This window comes from Haliotis cracherodii, unplaced genomic scaffold (assembly GCF_022045235.1).
Source record: "Haliotis cracherodii isolate W230 unplaced genomic scaffold, xgHalCrac1.p SCAF_19, whole genome shotgun sequence".
In the NCBI taxonomy this organism is placed as follows: domain Eukaryota; kingdom Metazoa; phylum Mollusca; class Gastropoda; order Lepetellida; family Haliotidae; genus Haliotis; species Haliotis cracherodii.
The window spans coordinates 18,719,766-18,729,593 of NW_027266274.1; the positions used below are offsets into that span (position 1 = coordinate 18,719,766).

Consider the following 9,828-nt stretch of genomic DNA (forward strand, 5'->3'; position numbering starts at 1 on the left):
AATGTTAATCACAAATTGATTCAGGCATTTAACGTAAATTGATGAGTTTGCGAAAGAGATACAAGGCAGTCTGGGTTACATTTAGTTAAACTACTCCAGGTATCACACAACCAAGTACAGGCTTGTCTTGTTCAATGGCTCAATACATGTATGTCTGTTTTCTGAATTAGACACTCCATGCTGTCAAACATAAATATCCACGTCAAAAACATTTCAAGTGTGCATAATTTTAGATATTGGCTAATATGCACTTTTGCCAGTAAAATGGCGTCCATCTTGTGTGTTTAGTGGCTACGTTGTCTTCTTGGTTAACCCAAGGCAACTGACCATGCATATTTCTGTGCTTTAATCACAGGTTAGACAATTTATATCTGGTATCAGCTCCACTATTGTGTCATCGTGCCCCAACAGTATATGAGGTTGCACACACTATCGATTAGTGGTATTTACAGGCCTACATGATTCATACCTCATTTATTCACTCACCCATTGAGAAAAAAATACCAAAATGTCTGCTTCCTGCGTATTCTGGTCCCTCAGAAGAATTTTCGTTATAATTTATCATTGTTTGCAAGATGTTCAGTTATGGTTTTTTATTACCAGCAACGAGTCCGAATCAAATGATAGTGATAGACAATCCACATTTCATCTTCCTCTACGAAAGCTGCTGGCCGAACGACTGATTCTGATTTGGTGTGGTAATTGTTGACATCCTGTAGGCTGGCGCCAGCACTCTCAGAGTTGCAAAGTAGTTCTTTCTGAAACCAGTTCAGACTTCAGATAAAATAAAATCCATTTACTTCAATGAAAGTAGTGAACGTTTACTGCGGATCTATTTGTGTGTTTTTGCGTCACTTTAGAACTCGTGTATAGTGTATGGTACATGAATACATGAATTTCATGTTACATGAATCAAAAACTGTATTCTGTTATTTCCTTGTGAGTATTTGTTTTATTACCTTTTCTGGAGCCCAGTTTTGACTGAAAACGGCACACGTGTTCACATCATAAACATTTCTATTTTTTACCAAGAAGACATGTTCAAAACAGAGTGATGTCCCTTTTGTAAACTGAATGAAGACCCTGGAAAATCATCACCACGTGTCAAGCAGTAATACATCATCCAACAATAGTCTGGCATGTTGTTACTAGATAAGTGAATTATAATTAAATATAATACCTTCATTCCATCCCCAATGCTTGACATGCTGCTAACCTTATACGTATCCAGATGAATATAATCTAAAAACATTCTATTTCTGAAAATAGATTAATTAAACTATATCCCCTAATACAATTTATCTTTATGCTGATCAATGTTTGAACTATTTTTAAACAGACTACGCAATAAAATAATGAAAAATAGCATTGTTTTCAAACATACATGTAAGACTGTGTTCTAACATCATAGGCGATGACTGCCTGACTGGAATACGAACATGACACTGACTGTATACTTGAAATTTGGATTTGACCAAACAATCACAAACGTTATAAAACCTTTACCAGGCTGAAAGCAGTCGCCGCATCACTTCATTCTTGAGCTCCAGCACAAACAATGATACCCTTATCAAATACATCATCATCGAATCACAATTTCTTGTTTATTTCATTTTTAGCCACCATCAAACATGGGTGTATATTTTATCTTGCCTGGTAGTTTATATATTGCCATTGGAGTGAAAATACAAACTCAGCTCTAAACTATCAGTCAAGAATATACTAAGAGCTTTCTAATTATGTTCAATGTGAATGAAACGTCAACGCCTGAGAAAAATCAGTCTAATCATGTGCCGTTCAATTGAGCGGAAAAGGTCAAAAGGTGATGAAAGTTATATGAATGGATCACTGAAAGGTATTGATGACACCAGGTGCTCGCGAATTTGCAAATGACAAAAAATGCTTAGAATTTCCACTGTGTATCTATTTGTTAATTTCAATGTTACAAGTAGTAAAAAGAAAGATCTCATTATTCTCGCAGGTATCCTAAGAGCACTCCCGAGGAAACTCTACCCTCATGTTGACCATGAGAAAAGCTATAATTGTGGCAAAAGCTATGATATATCCTGACCTTGACACCCTCAGACCCATTCCTTGGGCAGGGGACGGGGTCAAGGTCGCTGAGATATTGTGCGAATCCCGGTGGAAGAAAGACAACTCTCCCCAAGATGCATGACCTCGGTATGTCGCAAGAAAACAGCTGCAGAGATTGGATGAACAAGGATATGCTTTCTTTTCTGGCTATGAAATAGAATTCAGTATTCTGGAAAAAGAAACCCTGAACCCAATATTTGAATGTTGGAACGTGTACAGCCAAAGAATGTTCAACAAACACAGCAAACGTCTATTTCATTTCGACAAGAACTTCAAAGAATCAAACATTGATGTGGAAAGATACCATACTGAAGCGGGACCTGGGATGTGTGAAGCCACCTTGAAACCAAAATTTGGCATAGAAAGCACTGATATGGCCATGAACATAAAAGAAGGACTCATGAAAATGGCAACAAATCTGGAACACCATGTAGTGAGAAAAACCCAAAAGGAACTAACACTCATCTAAATATTTCAATTTGGAACAAAAATGGTTAGAGTGTGTTCTACGATGCGTCAGCTCCAGATAAGTTATCTGACATTGTCAAATATTGGAACTGGATCTCCTGCAATAACTATCTTGACAGCTGAAAGGATAATCACCAACGCCCGATAGTTTGTTGACTTCATAGCCATGAGAATTTTCCAATGGCCAAAGGCGTCCATGCCGTTGAGCCAAGTTCCCCATCCTGAAAAACTGGCACCTGTCTCTACTTTAGCATGTATAGGTCTTGACACAACTGGACGGCTATTCCAATCGCTGAGTGCATTCAGACTCCAATCCGAATCAACTCTGGCACCACTGTCCTCCCAGGACTTCTTTTTGTACAGAAGATGATAACTCTTCTTAAAACTAGCTTGCCTGGTGTGTCATTGCAACGCACTGACCTGTCACCCGAGCTAGTGTGTGTGAAGGCACGTCTTAACTGGGAACTCTTGTCTCAGGATATCCAGAAATTCGAAACCTCTGCAGACTACTGTAGTTCCAAGGACAAGACTGGTCTTGTCCAGTTGAGATGGAAGCCTTCGCCCGAGATATCGGGATGAAGTTTTGAGACCTGTTGTGGTACCACCAGTCACGTGGCGTTGTCTTGCAATAAGACAATCCGATGTCAAGTCTCACACAGAACTTTCTGAACAACCCAAACAAGTTTTCTTGACATGAACCCCATCGAAAATGTATTTGATCACCTTGATCGAAAGTTATTATAAACAGGCAGGGATATGCTTTCAGTAAACAAGTATAAAATCCCTTGGTTCATTTCAGTGATTATGTCTAATTACTGAAGATTTCAGTAATTAGACATAACCACCGAGTGAATCAGTTATTAGACATAATCACTGAAATTTCCAGTTATTAGACTTAATCACTGATTATACTTGTTTCCTGTAACATATACATATTGAGTTTCTACATAGTTTATACTTTTGTTTTTCTTACATAGTCTTTCAAACTCTTGGTGTACTTTTTTTCCATTTTAGTTAAGATATGGGATTTGCAAATTTTCAGGACAATTTGTCAAAAGTGAAAGCAAATGTCATCGGAAGTTGACTGAAAAAAACTAAATCAAATACTGAACATTGATAACTAATATGTGAAATGTGGGATAAGACATTTAGGCCAGAATTAAACAACACAATGGTCACCAGCTGTGCTCCCCTCCTTACTGATCTGTTTCTTTATGCATAGGACCTCAGAAGTTCTTTTCGGATTGCCAAAATCTAAACAAGGGAATTGGTCAAGAACTTTTATTTAAGCTTGAGGTGTATCGATGATCTTATATCTAACCTATGATTTTAAAATGATCAAATAATCAATTCCCTTCCACCGAACTAAACATAAAAGAGACCAGTGAAACTTATCATCTGTTTCATCTTTAGATCTGTGAATAAAAATTCAGAGTGACAAAAACTCTCCACAAGACTACAAGACAAAAGGGATGACTACAACTTTCCAATAATCAATTTTCCTTTATGTATGGCGAGCAATATTCCAGCCTCTCAAAACTTTGGTGTTTACATTTCACAAATGTCGAGGTACAATCGAGCATGCTCTTTCCACGAAGATTTCAAAAGCGCCGTGCGACTCTTGCTCAACACTTGTTAGATCAGGGTTCAGTATTCAAGGCGTTATCGTGGCTCAGTAGAGTTTTATGGCAAACATGAGGAGACATTTCTAATTTTGCTGCACCAGTGACCAAAATGATGTCTCATGCAATTCCCTACTTCTTTTAGATAAATAACAGCATCACTTAGGTTTTCCTCCCACATCAAGCTGACAAGCCGTGATGTAACTGGAATACTGTTCAAAGTGGCGTTACACCCAACTCACTCACTCAGATCAATAATTGACTCCCCTTTGTATGTGCTGGACATCCCCTCCTCCCACACACCTGGCATCCTCACTGATTTTCAGTGATCCATTCTTGTAATTTACACTCCTATTTTGCCCTTAATGATAATCGAGACTGTTTTGTTCTCTGGCGTAAACGTATTATATTTGTGACGGGTGCCGTCTTTTTGGCAGGATAAGCTTACGTTTTCGCGAACGCCTGGTATCATCACTATTCGATAACGATTCATAAACAAATGCTTGTGATATAGCCGGAATCGTACAATGGACTGTGATTTTATTATGATTTATGGAAACGGGTTTTTTATCACTTATATTAACTACTGTTAATGCATTTGTTTCAAAGCAGTAAAATTCGACATTTGGTCCCGTGTGGACAAGGTGTCATTTGAACTTATGTAAGCAGTCGTAAAGTTGCAGTTGACTGCTTTCCATGTGAACTTTACCTTGCAGTCGATTGAAGTGATCGTAAGATTAAATGTCACCTGACATGGAGTTGACACTGATGGAAGCGGTCTTAAAGTTATAATGTGTCAGTCCAAACAGCGTTCGTGAAGTTGACTGTGTATCGGTTGAAATTGATGGAAGAGGTCATAAAGTTGACTTTGTGTCAAATAAAATTATCGCAAACTGACGACGCCTTTGACACCTCGGCACAAAATGACTCAACCTTCAATCTCGAGTCCCAACATCCTCCATATCGAGACTGATTAAGTCTATCTGGAATTCGTGTTGATTCACAAATTAAAACGCGAAGGTTATTCCTGAAATCCTAACGTATGAAACCATATTGTGAAATCAGTAAATAACCACACATAGCCAACAGGTTATATTGAAATACACAGAATATGCTTTACAACCATAAAAGTCTTTGCTAGGCATTTAGAAGTTGGAAGACATGAATACATTACCCTTTTTAAGGATAGCAAAACTTCTTTTGTTCTTTGTCACGTTTCAGAGCTATTTCTTGCTCCTTCATCAGGTGAATGCGGAGTAAGTGGATAGAGTTAATATATATATCACAAAATGTTTACACTACACAATGTGTGATGAATGTACCATGATAACAATTATTGACAAAGCCAATGAGATAAGAGTAATGTACAAAGTTAACAAAAAATATAATGACGTGTTATGTATTCACAACTATAAAAGGCAATACAATGGATCAAATATTAGGCAGCGGCAATAAATAAAAGGTCATGTTCCAAAAGTCAGGAATGTCACGAATTTGTCACAGTTGAATGTCTTGAATGAGGTTTGTGCTCCGTTCCTGAATACAGGAAACAGTTTTGGAAAGGAAATCGCATGCGTGAGTGAGTTTTGGTTTTAACGCCGCTTTTGAACAGTATTCCAGTTATATCACAGCGTGTCAGCTTAATGAGGGAGGACATCCCGAAGTGATGCAGATCTCAGACGTTTACCACTTCGGTGAAACCCACGAGCACGGTTATGGTGCTTACAAACCTAGAAACATAATTGGGGCGAACCGGGATTCGAACCCATAATCATAGGTTCGAAGATCCCGTTTAGAATAGATCTTCAGCAACCCATGCTTGGCGTAACAGGCAAAATGCTTGTCGTTAGAGGCGACTAATGGGATCGGGTGGTCAGGATCGCTGACTTGGTTAATGCATGTCATCTTATACAAAATGCGATGATCAAGATGTCAACCACTGGACTGTCTGGTCCAGACTCGATTATTTACAGACCGCCGTCATATAGCTGGAATATTGCTGAGTGCGGCGTTAAACAACAAACAAACATGGATTTCTGGCGTGTCCGCAGCGCCTTAGACGACTGTGCCACATGTGCCCCTGTCTGCATGAAGCCAATCTGCATGACCACATGATGTATCATCGTTAACAAATAGACACATTCTAGCCAGACGTTGTGAGTGTTTGTGTCGCCTTATTTAGAGTGTAGAAACTGTGAGAATCGACGACGGCCCGTATAATGTTTTCAGACGAACCTGGAGGCGTCATAACGAACATCATGTGCACGTCCACGTAAGGCAACATGACAAATTGGCGATGGGTCTGTGATGATGTGGGGCGGGATCACTAAGACCAGAAACACCACTGCATATACAATGTAGTCCATGGACTGGACAGCGGACAGTGCTACTGAGACAACATACAATGGTTGTTCCGTTTCCGCACCATGCTGGTCCACGTTGTGTATTTCAAGACGATAACGTTTGTCCACCCTGCACATATTGTAACTGACTACCTCCAATAGCAAAACATCACCAAAATGCAATGGCCAGGCCTGTCCTCCTATAGAACACATCTTGGACAGGACTGGGGGACGTGTACGCCGACGTCAACGGCCACCCGCTACGTCAGCCTAACATAGCCAGTCGCTGCAAGACGAGTGGACAAGGTTCCCTAAAAAACTTGTTTATGGGAGATTGATTGAGACCACGCCATGCCGTATACACGATTATTTTACTAATTGTGGACCGCATGACCCAAACGTTCATACTTCACTGTCGTCCTTCTTGATTGTTTGCTCCGATACAATGCACCACCAACGTGCTCTGTTGATTTTCATGTTACACCTAGTTATTCCTTTTTCTTAACTATCCAATGCCATCACTCGATGCCTCTTTGTATTTTCGAATATCCCAATTTCTTAGGGAGAGAATGTAGAAATTTTGTATGAATCTGTAGAAGATTTGATACGAAGATTATGTATTTAAAAATACAATTACAAAAGTAGTTTTGATCAAAACGGTTATTTTTTGCTTTCCTTTATTATCTAGCAAAGGTATTGGAAGAGAAAACATACTAGAAAATCAACGAAAGCGTAACTAGCCAAGTCTTGTCCTATAAATGCACCACATCTTATACAAAGACGTAACTAGCATTAAATATAAATATTCCTCTCAAAAGATTATTTAATCACTATATGCAATTCAGCAATCCAATGGACGTATTTAAGGTCCACTTCACGTCTTAGCAACATATATCAGATGTAGTAGGACTTCAGATTGAAAAGTTCGACAAAGTTGAATTGACATGCCCTTCTTTTGATACAATAAACTTCCAGACTTACGTTAATGAATGAATCATTCATCCTCAAGAATAACGTGCATGTTGCTATCGAGGCATGTCAGAACATTCCACCTGAAGAACAGCGACTGGAGTTGTTGCAAAGGCGCAAGTGAAAATTCATTTCGTATCTGTACAATGAGTAGGTGTAGTTACAGGGTGGCTTCTTATTGTTGGTTCCTGTTACAGAGGTCAGACCACGGCGCACTGTGTATCACTGATGTTGCAGCCCATGTTGAGAAGCGTCAGAACGGATGGCCCAGATGTCTAATGCGCCGCAAGAAGATTAGAATCCTTATTCATCAAAAGGTTTGATGGTCTTAGGTTCGAATCCTACATTCGTCCAATGATGGTCGTCTCGGGTTTCCCACAGTTGCAAATTCCTCCACTCCACCCACTCACTCACTCACTCACTGGACATAAACACACTGGACTGTATTAACATCGTGTAAACCTACGGTTTTATTCAGAGATGATATAACACTTTGAACACGAAGGCTAAGAGACACAAATATAAAATCGTTGAGAAAATTCATGAACAGTAGTAATGGCTCTTATTCCACATGAACAAAATACTGGATGTACATAGTTGCACTTGACATTATCCAGGTAATAATACGAATACTCCTGTTTCAGGTTCAGCATTACGTTTTCCCTTCATCAGAATGTGGAGACTGATCACCAGCAAAATGCATTGATGTCGGTGTCGCACTAGAAAATGACGCGTGAATCTTGTTGAAATATATCGCAGTGAGTGAGTTGGGTTTAACGCCGCTTTTCACAGTATTACAGTTATATCACGGCGTGTCAGCTTAATGTGGGAGGAAAGCCCGAAGTGATGCAGGTCTCCGACGTTTACCACTTCGATGAAACCCACGAGCACGGGTATGGTGCTGACAAAACCTAGAAACATAATCGTGGCGAACCGGGATTCGAACCCACAATCATAGGGTTCTTGCTTGCCCAAGGGACGCAACTCTAGATCTGCACAGCGTCTTAGATGACTGGGCCACCGGCGCCCCGAAATATATCAGGTTTTACAAAAGGAATGTACACATGGGTACATTCTTCAGTGGATATCCAGGTTCACCTTTAGGGCATATCCCTTAGATCCTTTCGAGTTTCCCATTTACAAAACTCATGAATCACAATATGCTGGTCCAGAGAACTTAGTCCAGCATTGGCCATTGTCGAAATAGTGGTTTACAAATAGTTCAAGAATATTCCTAACTTTCATCTGAACATGGAACCAATTCAACTGTAACAAGATGTATAAGTGAAAACACTAGGAAGCTCTATGATATTATCTTTGAAACTAAAAAAAAATTAACAAACCTGGCTTACTCCTATTAATAGATTTTTAAAAAGGCTTTTGATACAATTTCTAAACCTTAAACTTGATTGGTATAAGGGAGATTTTGAAATTTTAGGGATAACTTTAAATGCTTCATTGAACGACCTTTGGGTAATCAATACTAGAAAAAGACTAGAACATATTAATAGACTACTAGCTAGATGGCGTAGAAGAACCTTAACTCTTATTGGAAAAATTACGGTTATCAAAACTCTTGCTATATCAACTCTGGTACACATCTTCTCTGCTCTACCCAATCCACCTAAAGCTTTAATAACCGACCTAAACACATTAATTTTTAGATTCCTTTCGAATAACAAAAACTACAAAATTAAGAGATCAACTATTAGTAGAAATTATGAAGATGGGGGTCTAAGGATGATATCTATCTTCATTACAATAGTATATAAAAAAGCATGAAGATTCTACAACAATCTTTCCTCTAAAACATCTTTTCAAACTTGGTTCTAATGCTGTAGACTGTTTGTCTAAACATGATAACCCTTATTGGAGAGATTTATTGTCTGCTTGGAAGATATTTTACCAAACAATGAGTTTGTATGAATATGATTTAGACCACATTTTGAATCAACCACTCTGGCTGAATCATTTATTGAAATCATCTTATATTATACAAAATTGGTTTAATCAAGGTGTCCAGAGTGTTAGAGACCTTTGCGACAACAACGCTTTTCTCAGTTTTGAAAATTTAAAACAAATATATAAGATCCAGGGAACTTTTTTAGACTTTCAAAAATTACTGAACAATATTCAAAAGAGTTGGAGATTTCAAATCAGAGACAAAACCCTTGACGTAAATGTAGTTCAACTGAACAATATATATAAACATTTTTTTAATAACATTATAAAATCAAGAGCTTTTTATGATGAACTAATTAGGAATGATACTGTACCGAAATCATTAGAACACTGGAATATGGTTTTTCCTCAAGGTTTGGATTGGAAAGATA

At 38.5% G+C, this 9,828-nt stretch overlaps 1 pseudogene; it reads left to right on the forward strand.

The window, feature by feature from the left end:
• The first annotated feature begins 1,899 nt into the window (after nt 1-1,899).
• LOC139466636 (glutamate--isopropylamine ligase-like) lies at nt 1,900-6,864 on the forward strand (annotated as a pseudogene).
• Nucleotides 6,865-9,828: the final 2,964 nt, after the last annotated feature.